Source organism: Bison bison, unplaced genomic scaffold (genome assembly GCF_000754665.1).
Source record: "Bison bison bison isolate TAMUID 2011002044 unplaced genomic scaffold, Bison_UMD1.0 scf7180017864099, whole genome shotgun sequence".
NCBI lineage: Eukaryota > Metazoa > Chordata > Mammalia > Artiodactyla > Bovidae > Bison > Bison bison.
Window position 1 is genome coordinate 648,762 of NW_011494671.1, and position 11,641 is coordinate 660,402.

The 11,641-nt window shown below is 44.7% G+C and overlaps 1 protein-coding gene across 1 annotated transcript in view; it reads left to right on the top strand.

The window, feature by feature from the left end:
* The first annotated feature begins 1,311 nt into the window (after positions 1–1,311).
* Positions 1,312–11,641, top strand: part of SIPA1L2 (signal-induced proliferation-associated 1 like 2) — a 182,007-nt gene continuing 171,677 nt past the window's right edge. Inside the window, exon 1 of the mRNA XM_010838598.1 lies at positions 1,312–1,858. The gene's annotated coding sequence lies outside the window, so the exon portion shown is untranslated. The remainder of the gene's footprint in view (positions 1,859–11,641) is intronic.

Here is an 11,641-nt window from a genome sequence, read left to right on the forward strand (position 1 = left end):
TCCATATATGTCCAGAAGTGGAATTGCTGGATCATATGGTAATTCTATTCTTTTTTTTTTTTTAAGAAACTTTCCATACCGTGCTTTAGATTTTTAAACTCAGAATTGGCTCTATTGGCTGCATAAGTTATGTCAATGAGAATTTCTTTCTTCCCTCTTCCTCTTGCACATAATCTTAAATTCAGCTGCAACTGAAGGACAAGTAATAGTACCTCTTCACCCACTGTTTCAATTCTTCATGCAAATTGAGGCAGATTAGAAAAGGAGGCTTTCAGAAGCCGAGACCTATCATAACCTTTTTGATAGGTGACCCTAAAATGTGTTAGGGGCGCCATTCATACTGAATGGGGACAACAGATGTAAAGCTGGCGTGGAGCGGGCGTCTTGCCAGCAGCAGAGAAGCCCGGTCAGTAGTGCTTCATCCAGGCTGTCCTCACCTCGTTGCATATGGAGTCCGTTCAGTGTCATGTGGGAGAGTGGGCCCCAGCCACTTTGCTCCAGTTTAGTTTGCAGAAATTCTCATGCTTCCTTTTTTTAAAAAAAAAAATTATGTATAATAAGAGATCATGGTCTTAGCAGCCAGGCTGACTTGAGTTCGTACCCTGTTCTTTGTGACTTGCTTTGGGTGCTTTGGGCAAGTAGCCAGTCTTTAGAGCACCAGTCTCCACTCCAGGGCTGAGGTGGGAAGGCTGGGTTTTTTTTTCTTTTTTAATTAAAGTGTATTTGATTAATAATGTTGTGTTAATTCCTGCTGTACAGCCACATATCTCAGCTATACATATATATTTATTCTTTTTTATATTCTTTTCCATTATGGTTTAACACAGAATATTAAATATGGTTCTCTTGGGGTTTTTTTTTAAGATGATTGTGAATTTGTAAGTGACACATATTTAGTAGGGTGCCTGGCACATAGTGCTGTGTACTGACCACTGCTGTTCTTCAAAGCAGATACTATTTAATAGAAAGTGCAAAAAGTGAAAATGTTAGTTGCTCAGTTGTGTCTGACTCTGTGACCCCTAGGACTGTAGTCCGCCAGGCTCCTCTGTCCATGGAGTTCTCCAGGCAACAATACTGGAGTGGGTTTCCACCTCCTTCTTTAGGGGGATCTTCCTGACCCAGAGATCGAACTGGGGTCTCCTGCATTGCAGGCATCCGAGCCACTAGGGAAACCTGTTGTTTAATAGAAGTTGGCACCAAAATAGCCACCTGGAGCAGCAGTTCTCAAAGTTTTGGTCCTAGGCCCCCTTTACCCTTAAAAATGACTCAGGGAAAATGAAACAATAAAAAAAAAAAAAACAAAAAAGACTCAGGATCCCAAGGAGCTTTTGATTACACAATCAAAATCTTATCTCTATTTATACTTATCTCTACTGATACTCACAGTATTGGAACTAAAGTCAAGACATTTAAAAATATTTCTTAATTTATTTGAAATGGCAATAAGCCCTGTACTTTTTATTATAAATAATGTGTCTCATGAAATCACTGTTTTCCAAAACAAGAGACATCAGTGAGCAGATGACCTTTAGATTTTTTGCAAATCTCATACATATCTGGCATCAGAAAATAAGCCAAATACCCCTCTCTTTACACCATGATGTGTCTGCCTCTAGGAGACTGCACTATATTTTGTGTCCTGGTTTTGGTTTGGCTCTGAATTTGGCTTTTGGATTTGGATTTGAAAATGGCTTTGACCTGCAAACCTCTGGAAGGGTCTTGGGAAGCCCAGGGTCCTCAGATCACACTCTGAAAACTTCAGAGCAGGAGTTTCTCTGTGAGTCTGAGCTGGGTCTCTTTCTTCTCTTGCAGGATCTTGCTCTTGGCCGTGTGAGCAGGAGCCCACCACCCCAGCCAGGTAAGCCTGCCAGCAGGCCGGACCTGCGAAGCCGTCCTTACCTCCACAGCTGCTTCCGGTTTGAAAGTGTGCTTTTCAAAAAAGATGCTTTCTGTTCCCCTTGGCTTGCAGATTGAATGTTCTGATTTGTCCCTCCTCCTGGGCAGGCAGACAGGACTGCCCAGGTGGCTCAGTGGTAAAGAACCCACCAGCCATTGCAGGAGACATAGGAGACATGAGACTCAGGTTCAGTCCCTGGGTCAGGAAGATCCCCTGGAGGAGAGCATGGCAACCCACTCCAGTATTCCTGCCTGGAGAATTCCATGAACAGAGGAGCCTGGTGGGCTATAGTCCAAGGGGTAGCAAAGACTCAGACATGACTGAAGCGACTTAGCACACACGTACAGCAGACAGGGGTGAGCATTCCTCTGAGAAGCCTCTTTGGTTTGGAGTTGCCTACATTGGGGGCCTCAGGAGGAGTCTCTTGCAAGTTCCAATTATTAGTTTTCTTTCCTTCCTTCTTCACTTCTTCTTTCCTTTTCCTTCCTTCCTTTCTTTCAGCTATTCAGCTATCATGTGGATGCAGTTAGAAAAGTCTGTGTTGAAATCCTCATAGGGTTGTTTTAACATGGGTTATCATTATACCCAATTCAAGGCAACATCAAAATCTATTCAACAAACCTGTTGTTTAAAAAAAATATGAGTGGAGTTCATTTATTTTGATTCTTTCTTTTCTCTTCTGCAAAGCCTTTTATTCTCACACATTTATGTGTAATGAGAACATTGTAATTGATGAGCTGCTTTGCTGTTGTTCTGTTGCTAAGTCGTGTCTAACTCTTTTGCAACCCCATGGACTGTAGCCTGCCAAGCTCCTCTGTCCATGGAATTTTCCAGGCTAGAATATTAGAGTGGGTTGCCGTTTCCTTCTCCAGGGGACCTTCCCGACCCAGGGATAGAACCTGCATCTCCTGCATTGCAGGCAGACTCTTTACTGCTGAGCCACAAGGGAAGGGTTGCATAATCCTGTATAGATCATTTTATCATTCCATGTCCTCGTTTCACATTGATGAAGTTAGGACTTATTTAACCCTCATCCAGGCTTAGAAGCCTGTTTATCAGAGGATTAGAAGACTTGTTATGTGGGATAAGTCAATTATGATCATTAAGGGATTACTTAGAAAAATTTGGGCTGAGCTCCAAATTGTTATTCTTACGAAGATGAATAAAATTCTCCGAGACAGCCGGTACCATGGTGTGATAGTGGTGTGCATTTCATTCGTCCTTCAGATTTCTAGTAAAAGATTTTTAACTCCTTTGGCGTCTTCTTATCAGAAAGCAGCTGTTTTGATGCCTGGACTATTATCTTGTTCTTCCTTTCTCTGCTCTCAGCTTCACATTCAACCTCCTGCCTTTCTGGAAGGAAAATAAATATTGTCAGGGTGGTGCTAGGCTTCCTTGTGAGCCTGTCCTTTTTTCTTTTTGGCCAGTTTTGTTAAGGTCAATAGAATTCTAGGACTCCATGGACGTCCAGAGCGACCATCATTTGTCTCCATTTACTTAAAATATTCTCAGACTGTTAAGTTCCTCATGGTCTTGCCCAAGTTTCTGAGTCAAAAGCCTAGTTTCTGAATTTGATCTATTAGGAAACAGCACCATTGAGTGTGGGGTGTGGGGGCGGGGGTCATTTGCTTGCTGACGGCAGCAACAATACCATATGTTGTCAGGACCCAGATGTCAAGAGTGAGGTGGAGACTGTGCTGCTTGGGCATCAGGAAATGCATTAGCTTATATGGAAGACTAATCTCATCCTCAGGTTCGTCTTTTTTGCTCCTATATTCATGAAAGTTAAAGGGGCATTAACATTTTCCAGATTATGTTTAAAAACATTTATATGCCACTAGCAGCCAGACTTAGAAAGGCTGACCCACCTCAGGGAGACAGTCTTAAAATCTGAAGACCTAAGGGGAGAGAAACCCTGGATCCTCCGGTTATACGTGTCCTGGAGCGGGGTTGGGTTCAGTAATTGCTTATTAGATACTTTCTATAAGTGGAACCCTCTGGTAAGTGCCAAGGGGAAGAAGATGATTAAAATGCAGCCCTTCCCTTTCAAGAGTTTACAATCTTAACGGGAAGGAAAAAAGTATATACAAGTAGCTCTAATACAGGGCTCACATCCTGTAGGCATCAGATGCTGAGATAATGCTAGTGAGCTGAGATGACCCCTCCACGATGCCTGGCATGTCCTGGGCACTTAATACACACATTTCAGTGGACAAATGAATGCATTTAGACATGTCCATTTTGGTGTACTTTATTCACAGCAAAGAAAAAAAAGGATGTGCAGAAAGAGAGGATTTGAGAGATTTCATGGGACCCAGAGATTATGAGAATTTGGTGAGGTCTCCAAGGGCTTAAGGCAGGCGAGTCAAAGTCCCCCACGTAAGATGCCTTTCTGCTGTATCCCAGGACAGTCCTACTGGTTCCTGGCCTCCTCTTCCCAAGCCTGGGAGAACGCTTATTAGTTTTCTGTTTTCCCTGAACCCATCACTTGTTTTCAAGTGATGGCTTGACCAGAATAGGATTTGGTCCTTAATTTGATAGGTCTAATACCTTGGTTTCTCATGGACTGGTCAGTGTAATCAGATTGAAAACACAAAACCAATCCTGCTTTGTACTAGGAATTCTTTTTCTTAAAAAAAAAATCAGTCAATTAAGTAAGTAATTTCTGGCTGTGGTGGGTCTTTGTTGCTGCCTGGGTTTTTCTGCAGTTGCTGCAGCGTGGGGGCACTCACTAGTCAGTGTGCGGGCCGCTCAGTGGTGGGTTCTCCTGCGGTGCAGCACAGACTCTAGGGTGTGTGGACTTGAGCAGTTGCGGCACACGCACACGGGCTCAGTCGTGGCAGCCCCCCGGCTCTGGAGCACAAGCCCGGTAGTGGTGGCGCACGTGTAGTCGCTCTGCAGCGTGTGGGATCTTCCCGGAGCGGGGATCAAACCCACGTCTCCTGCCTTGGCAGGCACCACTGAGCCACCAGGGAAGCCCCTTGGAACTATTTTTTTTAACGGACGAAATGACACAACTAGGGATTTCTTTCTTTTCTCTCTTTTCCAGTTTCTTGTTCTTCCCATTAATTTCTGTCTGGTTGACTACGTGACAGTGTGCCCATTATATTACAAATGATTTTTTCCCCCCTAAAATGTAATTCTGATCAATTTGATCACATGAGGGGGACTTCATGATCAAATAGTCTTACTGTATCTGCAGCCCATTCCCTTTTTCTTCTAATAATTATGGTTGTACATTATTGCAGCTTTATCTGCTTTCTCTTTACTGTATGGTAGGTACTGTTGAGTACTCATTTCATGTTCCAACAGCACTGAAGTAGGTATTACCATTCCCCTTGTAGAAATAAGGGAACTGGGTCCAAGGGAGCAAAATGGTTTGTTCAAGGTCACAGAACTAGCCATTTATGGAGCCCTGAGGACCTGAGCTGTCCCAACTCACTATGACCGTGGCCCCAGGGAAGGGTGTCCAGTTGAAGGCTGAGTCATCCCATTAGTCTTATAGAGATGTCCCAATGTGATCTCTTCTGCAGGCAGCTATGAGAAGAACAGAAAGAAGAGTTTGTACAATCAGATTGATAAGATGGCCATATATTGATCATCCATAAAGATAAGCCTACTGATACTGTGTAAAACCGCATGGAATCCTAACATCACTTTAAGGATGTGTGGTGGGATGACATTGAACAATTACTGCATATTCTGAAACTGCAGTGAATGCTGAGTGAATGACCCACCCACAGCCTGAAGACCTACTTGTATCAAGCCTCTTAAAACACACTTGTCCTTAAGGGTTATGAGTAGTAGATCTTTGACAGCTTTGTTGGTGTTTTGGTGGCTTCTCAGTTTAAATGATAATTTGGCACGATTTCTGAAGGGTGAATGTGACCATTATGAATATCAGCGTATTAGGGATTATCATTGGGAAATATTTAAAATGTGTTATGTCAGACATTGTGTATGCTATCTGCAGCGTTACCATTCATAAAACGCCCACAGTTCTGTGCTGTAAAGACTGCATTCCCTTGGTGACAGGCTGCTCACACCCATCTTGGTTCAGGAACCTGAGAGTCAACACAGCTTTTTTAGAGAACATGTAGTTTTGTAAGTTTTCTTTCCGTTGTTTATTAAAAAAATTTTTTTTAAATTTATTTATTTGGCGGTGTCTGGTCTTGTTTGTGGCACACAAGCTTCTCTCTAGCTGTGGCTCACAGGCTAGGTGTGGGATCTTAGTTCCTTGACCAGGGATCGAACTCACATCCCCTGCATCGTAAGGTGAATTCTTCACCACTGGACCACCTCCTTTGCTTTCATTAAACATTACTCTTTGGAGAAAATATCAGTGGAAGATTTCAATGGAAGCGTTCCACATTGGAACAGTGGATGGTGTTAAGATCTGGATTCTGAAGTAAAATATTGTTTTTCCTTGATAAAAACAACTTTCCCTGGTAATTAGTTGAGTGTCTGATAGAAGCAGAGAAGCAAAGCAAGTGTCCCCTCTGAGAATCACTCCAAATTCTGCAGTCCTCCTGCCCTGCATTTTCTATGACCTGGGAGGCTGTAGATGAGGCTCCTTTGTCCCCTTTACACCTTGAGACACAGTAGGAGTCAAGGCATAGCAGCCTTCCCTTCTGGAAGGTTGTTTAGAGAAAGGAGTAGAGTCCACCCGTTTGGTGAAATGTCCCAAGTATCTGTATTTAATAACCTGCTAACAAATGTGAACATGTTTTTTTTTTTGGCTGCTGTGGCACTGAAGCTTCTCTCTAGTTGTGATGCTCTGGCTTCTCTAGTTGTGGCGTGCAGGCTTAGCTGCCCTGTGCGGCATATGGGATCTTGGTTCCCTGACCAGGGATTGAACCTATGTCCCTTGCACTGGAAGGTGGATTCTTAAACACTGGACCACCAGAGAAGCCCCTAAACACATTGTAAAAATCAGATTCCTCGATTCTGTCTTCTCCTCAATGTATAGAGGCAGCTGCCAACCCTTTCTGTTTCAAGCTTCTCTTTCCTTCAGTGGGAGCAGCTCTGAGGTCGTCTTCCCACCGTGCCGCTGAGAGTACTCCAAGGACAGAGGTGACCCAGACACTTCAGGAGAGTCGAGCTCTCAGTTGCCTGAACCAAGTCCCATGTATTTGCAGACAAACATCTGGAAAATGGAAAAACATAGTTTAGTGACAAGAACATTAAAGAACCTTCATTTTAAGGTTGGACAATAACAGGGTTTACTCTCCAGGTGGTGAGATTATTAACTTAATGTCACTGTTGCTGAAAAGAGAGTGGGTCAGGAGGATGGTCAGGTCCCAGGCCATGTCAGAGTCCCTCGGACGGCTGCCAAGTGTGGTTTCTTGGCTTTGTGCAGGAACGAATTCAAGAGTGAGCTGTATTAACGTGAAAGAAGATTTATTCAGGGAGGAAACACACTGCATAGACAAAGGTGGGCCACCTCAGAAGGTGAGAGTGGCGTGGGGTTGTCAGTTTTTATAGGGGTGGCTGATTTCATAGGCTAATGAATGGGGGAAGTATTCCTGCTATTTTGAGGAAGGGGTGGGGATTTCCAGCAGTTGGGCCACTACTCACTTTTTGCCCTTTTATGGCAGGCCTTAGAGCTGTCATGGCACCGATGGGGTGTCCCTTAGCTTGCTGATGGGTTACAGAGAGCATGTACTGAGGCTCTAGGTCTAGTGGGAGTCAGCTCATCTGCCATCTTGGACCTGCTTGGTTCTAATCAGTTTGTGTTTCCTTGGGTTAGGTCATTCTTTTAAAGGTTGTGCCCTGCTCTTTCCTGTCTTATTACCTTGGGCAATTCACTTAACCTTTTATGTGTCACAGTCTGGATATTGGCAAAATGGAGATGATAACTTATCATAAAATTTTTATTTGAATTCAGAGAGGCAGTGTTTGTTATAACCGATCTAGCTATTTTATTAATTTCATTTTGATTTTACCTGATAAATGTACTTAAGTCCCTTTGTAAAACACTATTATTTATTTTCCCCCTCTCAGCTTTATCATCCCCGCAATAAAACTCTATGGTTGTTGTTGCTCAGTGTGAGACCCCATGGATCATAGCCCGCCAGGCTCCTCTGTCCATGAGATTTTCCAGGCAAGAATACCGGAGTGGGTTGCCATGCCCTCCTCCAGGAGATCTTCCAGACCTAGGGATTGAACCTGTGTTTCCTTCACTGCAGGTGGATTCTTTATGGTCTGAGCCACAAGGAAGCCCTTGTAGAATCCCCTTTTTATAAATATATTGAGAGAAAGGAATAAGAAAGCAAATGCCAAATTAAAATCGGAGATTAAGGAGAATTAAAATTTGGATTTTAGTTTTTTCATTTTCTCACGATCTTACCGGAGTTTTTGGAAGCTGCCTGTGGTGCCTTGATTTTTATTCTGTCCAGCAGTGGTTTCTGGAAGAGCAGCACTCGTGACCTCTGGGTGGCCCTTCCTTGGCAGGCTTCATTCCTGGTGCTCATGTAAGCAGATGGGTTAGGGGTCCCTGGAGAAAGAGTTCTCGACATGAGTGCCCATTTTTGCCTAACCTATTTTGTGATCTAAGCCTGGCCACAATGCTTGCCCTTGAACAGACCTCAGTGATTAAGGGAGGAGATGCAGAAACTAGGGAGGAGCAGTCAGAAAACAATCGTGTAGGACTTCCCTCTTGGTCCAGTGTTCAAGGATTTGCCTCACAATGCAGGGGACATGGGTTCCACTCCTGGTCCTGGAGGATCCCACATGCCGTGGAGCCACTCAGTGTGCCCAAACCACCGAGGCCGCCCGCTTAAGAGCCCGCGCTCGGCAACCAGAGAAGCCACCACGATGAGGAGCCCGCTTGTCACAACCAGGGAAAGCCTGCACGCAGCAGTGCAGACCCAGCGCAGCCCAAAACAAATACATAAAATTTTTTAAAAAGAAAAGAAACAGTCGTCCTCCCCGGGGCAGGGTCCTGGTTCCTTACACCTTTGAGTTCTGCAGAAACTAAGGCCCATCCAGTTGGAGGGTGGAATGCTGATGCTGACCCTTCAGACTTCAGTCAGTTAAAGCTTGGACTCTGTTGACTTTTGCCCCCAATTCTATGCTGAATTCTCCTCTACTCAAGCCCCTTCATGAACTTGCATGTACCCTTGGCTTAAAATTTCTCAAATTTTCTCTTCAGGGAGACACTGGTTTGGGAAGGATCCCAGTGTTCTCTTTACTTCTTGTGAGTAATTATAAATCCTTCCTTCTCCCATGCTTTGACTTGATTGTGTCTGTACCCACCAAGAGGTGAGCCCAGTTTGGGGATCACACTTACCCCCACCCTCTAGGTTTCTGTTGGCTTCCCCTCACCTTGACTGGCTTCCCTGGTGTCTGAGTGGTAAAGAATATGCCTGCTAATGCAGGAGACACGGGTTCAATCCCTGGGTTGGGAAGATCCCCTGGAGAAGGAAATGGCAACCCACTCCAGTATTCTTGCCTGGGAAATCCCATGGACAGAGGAGCCTGGCGGGCAATGGACCTGACTTGGCATAAAAACTTTGTTGTCTTAAGCAGTGGTTCTTAGCCTCATCAGAGAAGCTTTTAAAATTGTGAGGTATTTAACACTGATACTTAAAAACTGAGTTGGAAACTAAATTTCTGCTATCTATATCTTTCAGAACTTCCCCAGGGGAAGACTGAGAACTCTGCTTTAGTGTAAGGGACTGTGAAAGCAGTACAGGCAATAATCGCTATGATGTGGTCCTTACTTTCCTGTTTATGTGGGGGAAAAAAGATCTCCGAAAGGTGACAGGTGGTGCGGTGGTAAAGAATCTGCCTTCCAGCGTAGGAAATGCAGAGAGACACAGGTTGAATCACTGGGTCGGGAAGATGCCCTCGAGTAGGAAATGGCAACCCACCTCAGTATTCCTGCCTGGAAAATCCTATGAACAGAGGAAGCTGCCTGGCTACAGTCCATGGGGTCACAGAGCCAGACACGACTGAGCGACTGCACACACGTAAAGGTGACAGTGAATATTAGAGAAATGGGGGCCTCAGCACCAGCCCCCCCCAACCACCACCATTTTCCTGTAAAGGCTGTTGGGCTAAATTGGCTTGCTGGGTGTTCAGCCGAGGTGGGGAACCCAGGGAGGGGGGCAGCCGCGGGGACTTGTACTGCCCCCGAGTGCATTTGGTGTTCTTTCCACCGCTTTGTCTATTGTTTGGAAGTTGAATGTGTAGAGGTGATTCCTCCGTGTGATCTGCTTGCTGAACTGTACTATTTTTAGGCACTAACCCACACAATAGCTTTATAAAAAGGCTATTGAACCTTTTGAGGCTGCTGGATTTTGTCTGACAAGGGCTGAGTTACAAGTAGGCTCTCCCGCCTCCCAGTTCAGGCATGTTGGATTTTTTTTTTTGGTTTCTTCTTTAGAAAGCTGTTGAATAGCTTCAGAATACAGTGGTTTGGCAGCCTTACAGGTGAGGCCAGATGTCTGTGCAGTTCTCCTCCCTGCCCCTGCTCTCCAGACATAGAGTTTCATAGGTGTGTGTTGGGTTGCTAATTTTTATTTTGTCTCCTTTTCCTTCTAAAATGTGCTAAAATATGCATAGTTCATAGTGCTGGGGGGAAAAGTGAACTCATGAAGCATTTTCTTATTTTTGAGTCTCTGCCCTCCATCTAAAAAGATGTGTTTTCCTCCGTCGAGGGGATCCCCTTGTCTGGGTCTGCTTAACAAGTGGAATTAAACAGCAAGCCAGTACGATGTTATTGTAAATTCGTTTTAAAAATGATAGTCAGACCTTACTGGTTCCTAATCCAGTCTCAGTCTATGCATCCATCCGTTAGGAGGCAGAAGCAAGAGTTACTAGTAGTTGTAGTGGAAAAACAATTGCTCGTTGTGAAATAATGTGATCCCCTTAATGTGTCCACATAATAGAGTGGATATTGTTTGTGATTCTCTTCTTCCTTTTCTCTATCTCTCTTCATTGAAGTCCTGTAATAGGCAGTGTATTAGAATTGCCCCTAGATGGCTTTGACTTTTTAAAGTATGTGTCTTCATAAAGTTCACTCCCATACTCAGTTTCCACCAGGCAGTTAGCCAAGTGAAGATTCCCTTCCCTGGTGCTTGGAGATGGGTAGACTCCAGCTTATCTATGACAACATGCATGATTAATAGGGATGGTGTTAACTCCTTTGTGTCAGTGTTATAAATGTGTGATTCTCCTTGGCTCTTGAACTGTGCTGTTAGGATCCATGTCCTAGGTCCTGTCCATGTCCTATCCGTAGGGATATGCCTGGCCTGTCTTGATAAGGGGAACATTTTGGTTTTCCCCAGATACATGTGGGTCACTTCCCCTATTGCGTCTCATTAGTATTTCTCTAGGATCTGATACCCTTCAAACCGCCTTGGGGGTTGTTGCCGATTTGGGCAGCTCATCCCTGTTGCTGCCATGGTTATTCTGTCAGAGTCTCTGGAGAAGTAGGAACACTGGGACTTCTGCAGGGGCTGACTTTCTGGCGCCCTTTCGCCTCCATCCCTGAAGGAGCCTGCCCGCCTGCTAAGTCGCTTCAGTCATGTTGACTCTCTGCAACCCTGTGGACCATAGTCCACCAGGCTCCTTTGTCCATGGGATTCTTCAGGTGAGAATCCTGGGGTGGGTTGCCGTGCCCTCCTCTAGGGGATATTCCTGAACCAGGGATTGAATCTATGACTCTTAGGTCTCCTGCATTGGCAGGCAAATTCTTTAGCACGAGTGCCACCTGGGAAGCCCGTGTAGGAGTCTAGT